This window comes from Otolemur garnettii, unplaced genomic scaffold (assembly GCF_000181295.1).
Source record: "Otolemur garnettii isolate 467f Iridium unplaced genomic scaffold, OtoGar3 scaffold00143, whole genome shotgun sequence".
Classification (NCBI taxonomy): Eukaryota; Metazoa; Chordata; class Mammalia; order Primates; family Galagidae; genus Otolemur; species Otolemur garnettii.
In genome coordinates, this window is record NW_003852538.1 from 1974226 (window position 1) to 1980005 (window position 5780).

Consider the following 5780-nt stretch of genomic DNA (forward strand, 5'->3'; position numbering starts at 1 on the left):
CTTTACTAAGAAGAATGTGTTTCAACTCCATCCAGGTAAATACAAAGTATGTAAAGTCTCCATATTTTAGGGCTAAATAGTATTCCATGGTATACATGTTACAATGTGTTAATCCATTCACGGATTGATGGGTACTTGTGTCCTGGAAGCATACAATTCTAACGTGGAAGGACAGAAATTGACAAATGAATAAATCAACAAACGAGGTAATCTCAGAGTATAAATTCTAGGATTTATAGGAAGAAGTTGGGGAGGCAGTTGTTCTTTAGGATGGGGGAGGGGCAAGGAACATTTCTCGAAGAAATTAGCATAGAAGCAGAAGCCGTGCTCGAGAGACTCCTGAGCAAAGAGGAAAGAGCTAAGAGATGAGAAGAACCCCATTCAAGCAGAGCAATGCTAAGAAAATTTTTTATTCCAAGTGCAATATAAAGCCACGAGAGGGTTTTAATGAAGGGTACATCAAACTTTGGTTTACATTTTTAAAAGACCAGCTTTGTACTTGTTTGGAGAATGGATGGAATGGGAACAAGAATACATTTTGCAGACAGGAGGCTACTGCGGTCTTTCTGGCAAGAGATGTGAATAGCTTCAACTAGGATATTAGTGGTGGAGACAGAGACATGGATTGACTGGAGATATATTTTGGAGACAGAAGAGACATCACTTGATGAAGGATTTGACTGGGGGAAGGGGGTGGAATTGGGTCCTCTATTTCCTAAGGAAGTACTGGAATTTATGAAGTTGACATATCACAACATCCCTGTAGATGGAATTTTATGATCCGGCCTTTCATAGCTCTTCAGATTTGTGCTTACGGGGCAGGTTGTTATGAAGTTTCTTTGCTACAAAGGAAATCTCATTTTACTGCTGACTATTCATTTAACCTGCCAACAAGATGTTGAAATGCCTTCTCATGGAAGCAAGATGAATTGTGAAGAGAAAAAGAAAAGAACCCCCCTTGCTCCTCACGCCTCTCTCCTCTCCCAGGCTGTGCTCGACAGTCTCTGAGGATATTCCACTCTCTGTGATTATTCCCCAGGCTGTCCACAAAGGCCACAGTGCTCTTTCAAGAAACCCAGAACACACGACTTAAAAGAGAAGGCTTTGCTGTCTTGTGAGGAGAGACCATTGAAAACAAATGTGCATTCTGCTCCCTTCGTTTGCCCGCTGTCCTCTCTCACTTTCCTTTATGCCATCTTGACTTTCAGAGACCACAGAGTGGGTGTTCCAACTGCCTGCATGAGTAGGGAGGGGAAGAAAACGTGAACAGGGAAAAAGATCAAATACACAAGGAGGCCACAGAGTTCATGTGCAAGTTTACATTTCTCAGCCACTTTTCCTGTCAGGGAGAGCTAGTGGAGCATGTCTAGTAGAGCCAGGCTGCCAACCGGAGACTGGAGAGTTGCCGCTGTACGTGGGCGTATAGGGGCCCACAAACTGCTGTAGAGTGTCACTGGCACCTCCTGGGCACCTGCGAATCTGTTCACTGCTGCAGTTGTTTCTGTTCTGTAAAACTCGCATTCCAGCTCAGATGCCATTCTATAAAATGAGATTTTGCTATGGATTTTATGAGAAAGTCTTAATGATACTAAATGTTTCAAGCAACAAAACTTTTAGAGCATTTGACAAGTGCCTAACTGTCACTTATTTCTGCTTAACTGTCACTAAACTCTGGGCACCACAGAAGATGATGAAAGGAAATGCGTGAAGGAAATTGTAGAGGAACGGATTTCAGCATTCTCATCTTACTAAATAAAATACAAAGACCTAGCGAAATCAAGCTCAACTTTAGTTACGGCTTCTCAGCTGCTCACTGAGGCAGCACATATACTCAAAGTTGGAACAACACAGAGAAGGTTAGCACGGCCCCTGTGCGAGGGTGACACGCACACTTGTGAAGCGTTCTGTGTTTCTGGATTAAGTCTGCCGTGTTATACCGGCACAGTTTGTGCTGCCCCCAAACAATTTCAATAATAACCAGAATAGATATAATATTAATTTAAAAGTTTGAAATACCGTGAAAATTACCAAAATGTGGCACAGAGATGCAAAGCGAGTCTGTAGTAGTGGAGAAATGGTGTTGTTAGATACAGGGTTGTCACAAAACTTCAATTTGTAAAGAAATGCACTATTGCAAAGTGCAATAAAATGAAGGATAATAAAACAAAACAAAACAAAAGACTTCTTAGCTTCCATTCAAATCTTTTTTGGAATGAAACATAACATCTGTGAATAGCCACCCTTCCAGGAGGCAGCAGAACTGGAAAAAGAATTCAGGTCTCCTGGTTCCAAGAGTAACCTTCTTTATGTAACATTGCAGAAAATCCACTCTGGCTGTTAAAACTCCTGTGCCCTAAAGTAAAGAACTACACATCAGCAATGAAATATTCCATAGACCAACCTGCTCTGTTACAATCATACATGAATACAGAATTTCCATGGTGAAGAAATAACAGCTTAAGCATAAGATATTTGAGTTATTTTATAATTTCCCTTCTCTATTACTTAAAACTCTTCGGTTCCAAATGGGAAAAAAATCTCAAATTCACTATACAGAGTCTCACTTTGTCACCCTTGGTAGAGTGTGGGACATCATAGTTCACAGCAACCTCAAACTCTTGGGCTCAAGAGATCCTCTTGTTTCAACCTCCCAAGTAGCTGGGACTAAAGGCGCCCACCATAGACCTGGTTAATCTTTTCTATGTTTTGTAGAGACGGAGGTCTCACTCTTGCTCAGGCTGGTGAGCTCAGGCAATCCACCCACCTTAGCTTCCCAGAGTGCTGGGATTATAGGCCTCAGCCACCACACCAGGCCCTTGAAGGAAATCTGGAAAAGGAAACAGTGGCTTGGTAAGTGAGAGGTTTGCACATTTGGGCAATTTATTATCCCAGGAGAGGGCTTGTTGAGCAATCTGCTGTTCCATTTTAGTTTTTAAGCTATAAGGTCACAGCCAAATTGTTTTCAATCCAAATCCTTAAAAAATCACAAATATAGGTTCTCCTTTCTTCAAGGGAAGAAAGGCCTTAGGCTTCAAATCTTCTTTGGAGGGAAGAAATGTTTTCATTTTGGGGTGTGTGTGGTATGTGTGTGGAGATGTGTGTGGGTATGTGGGGGGTATGTGTGTATGTGGGTGTGCACGCGTATGTGTATGTGTGGGTGTAGAGGTGTGTGTGGGGGTATATGTGTTTGTGGGTGTGTGTAGGGTTGTGTCTGTGTGGGCTGTGTATGTGTAGTGATGTGTGTGTGGGGTGTGTGTGTGTTTGTGTGTGTGTGGTGTGTGTGTATGTGGTGTGTGAGGGAGGTTGCGTGTGTGGAGTTTGTGTGTGTGGGGTGTGTGTGGGGTGTGCGTGCATGTGTGGAGGGGTGTGTGTGTGTGTGTGTAGGTGTGCTACATGTCCTCCTTACAAAAAGGGTAGATTCCTTTCTTCAAAAATAGAAAAAAGGGGGGGGGCTTGAATTCTCATGTTAAGAAACAAAAACGAGTTTAAATCTACACATCACTATACATAACTAAAATGTTTCTTATGCTCCCCACCTGAATGCTACTGTTTTATTTCTGGTGATTTTTATTTTATTTTTGTCTTTTTCTATATTTTTAAAAATTTCTACAGTAAATATGTATTACTTTGGGAATAAAAATTTAACCACAGAAAATTTCGAGTTCTTTCCACGTATGATTTGTTTACAAAGTTTTAAAAAGACTGATTTCTTTTCCTCTTGCGAGTGTGTGTTCTGACTGAGCGGTTACTTTAACTCTGCAGATATCTAGACAATTGAGTACAGGAGGAATCACCTTTCAAGCCCGAAGGTAATATATCTCCTTTTCTTGTCTTTCTTATAACTCTCATTACCAAATACAGTATGTCAAAAATTATTTTTAAAATGTTAGAAGAGATAGGAAAAAAACAAATAAATCAAAATAAATTAAACCACATTATGACTTCGCCTTTGGGCATTATCAGGATGAAAGTAGAGGAATGAGAACAAATTATAGAAAACAAGACTCCTTTGGAAGGGAACCTTTTGTGTCAAATCTTTTAAAATATTTAGTTTTTAGTCTGTATTCTACTGCCAGAAGGTAACATAGCTGATGAAGTTTTAAAAAGTGTTTTTCTGGAATAATAAGACCAGGTGGCTAAACGATCTTTCAAGTCCCCTCCTGATACTTTTCTAGTATTTCCTACTATTAGTGCTACTTATTTTAAAACTAAAAGATTTGTCAAGAAATATCACCTTCCTTATACATCTGGCCTAGGGTAACACATTTTATCAGTAATATAAGTATATATTTTCAATAAATCATTTACAGTGCTATTTCACAAAATGTTTCATGGAACTCTTGTTTTATGGGACACTGAAAGGTCTAAGCAATATTCCCTAAAGAAAAGGTTTTATAATAGGATTTTTTTTGACCATAATGTGCTAATCTGCACAGTAAATCTCTGGGAGAATAATAGCGTAATAAGAATTTCTCAAAGTTGGGTGGCTCCTGTGGCTCAGTGAGTAGGGCGCCAGCCCCATATACCGAGGGGGGTGGGTTCGAGCCTGGCCCCTGGCCAAACTGCAAGAAAAAAATAGCCAGACATTGTCGTGGGTGTCTGTAGTCCCAGCTACTCAGGAGGTTGAGGCAGGAGAATCACCTAAGCCCAGGAGTTAGAGGATGCTGTGAGCTGTGATATCATAACACTACCTAGGGTGACAAAGTGAGACTCTATCTCTAAAAAAAAAAAAAAAGAATTTCTTAAAGTCATTTGACCTCCAAACACTAGTGTTAGTGGAATACGTTATGGGAAAATGAGTTCTTCTGTACCCCAGATAAGGACCGAGCTTCTAAGTCAAGCACTTTTTACCTAACACTTCATGCCCAACACAATCCTATTTACGTAGTAATTTTTTCTCTGTTACTCAAACAAATTCAATTTTGGCCATGATTACAAGGATGACTGTTGAAGAGAAAATTAATCATGGACTAAAAAGGGCTAGAACTAGGCCTGAAATTACCAGGCTTAAAAATGGCCAGTTTGCAATATTTCTAAAAACATAACCAAGGCTATGTATAAATAGTTTTACTTTTCATCAGGTTTGCCTAGACCTCACACCATCACGATTAGGACACAAAGAAATGCTAGGAATTTCATTATACTTAAACTTTTTGTTTGTTGGTCTTTCTTTCTTTCTTTCTTTTGAGACAGTCTCACTCTGTGACCCTGGGTAGAGTGCTGTGGGTGTCAGTACAGCTCACAGAAACCTCAGTCTCTTAGGCTCATGTGATCCTCTTGCCTCAGCCTCCCAAGAAGCTGGGACGACAGGTGCCCACTACAATGCTGGCTAGTTTTTCTATTTCTTTTTTTCCTTCTTTTTTTTTGAGACAGAGTCTTACTATGTCACTCTTGGTACAGTGCTCTGGTGTCACAGCTCACAACCTCAAACTCTTGGGCTTAAGCTATTCTCTTGCCTTAGCTGCCCAGTAGCTGGGACTACAGGTGCCTGCTACAATGCCTGGCTATTCTTTGTTTTTGTTATAGTTGTCATTGTTGTTTAGCAGGCCCAGGCCAGGTTTGAACCTGCCAGCCCTGGTGTATGTGGCTGATGACCTAACCACTGAGCTACATGTGCTGAACCTGTTTTTCTATTTCTTAGTAGAGATAGGATTTTGCTCTTGCTCAGGCTGGTCTCAAACTCATGAGCTCAAGCAATCTGTCTGCCTTGGACTCCTGGAGTGCTAGGATTAGAGATGTGAGCCACTGCGCCAGGCCTATACTTAAACTTTTTTTTTTTT

At 40.6% G+C, this 5780-nt stretch overlaps 1 non-coding gene across 1 annotated transcript; it reads left to right on the forward strand.

Moving 5' to 3' along the window:
* The first annotated feature begins 1806 nt into the window (after positions 1–1806).
* Positions 1807–1914, forward strand: LOC111728195. Its single transcript, XR_002775571.1, has one exon. It is a non-coding gene; the product is annotated as a U6 spliceosomal RNA (small nuclear RNA).
* Positions 1915–5780: the final 3866 nt, after the last annotated feature.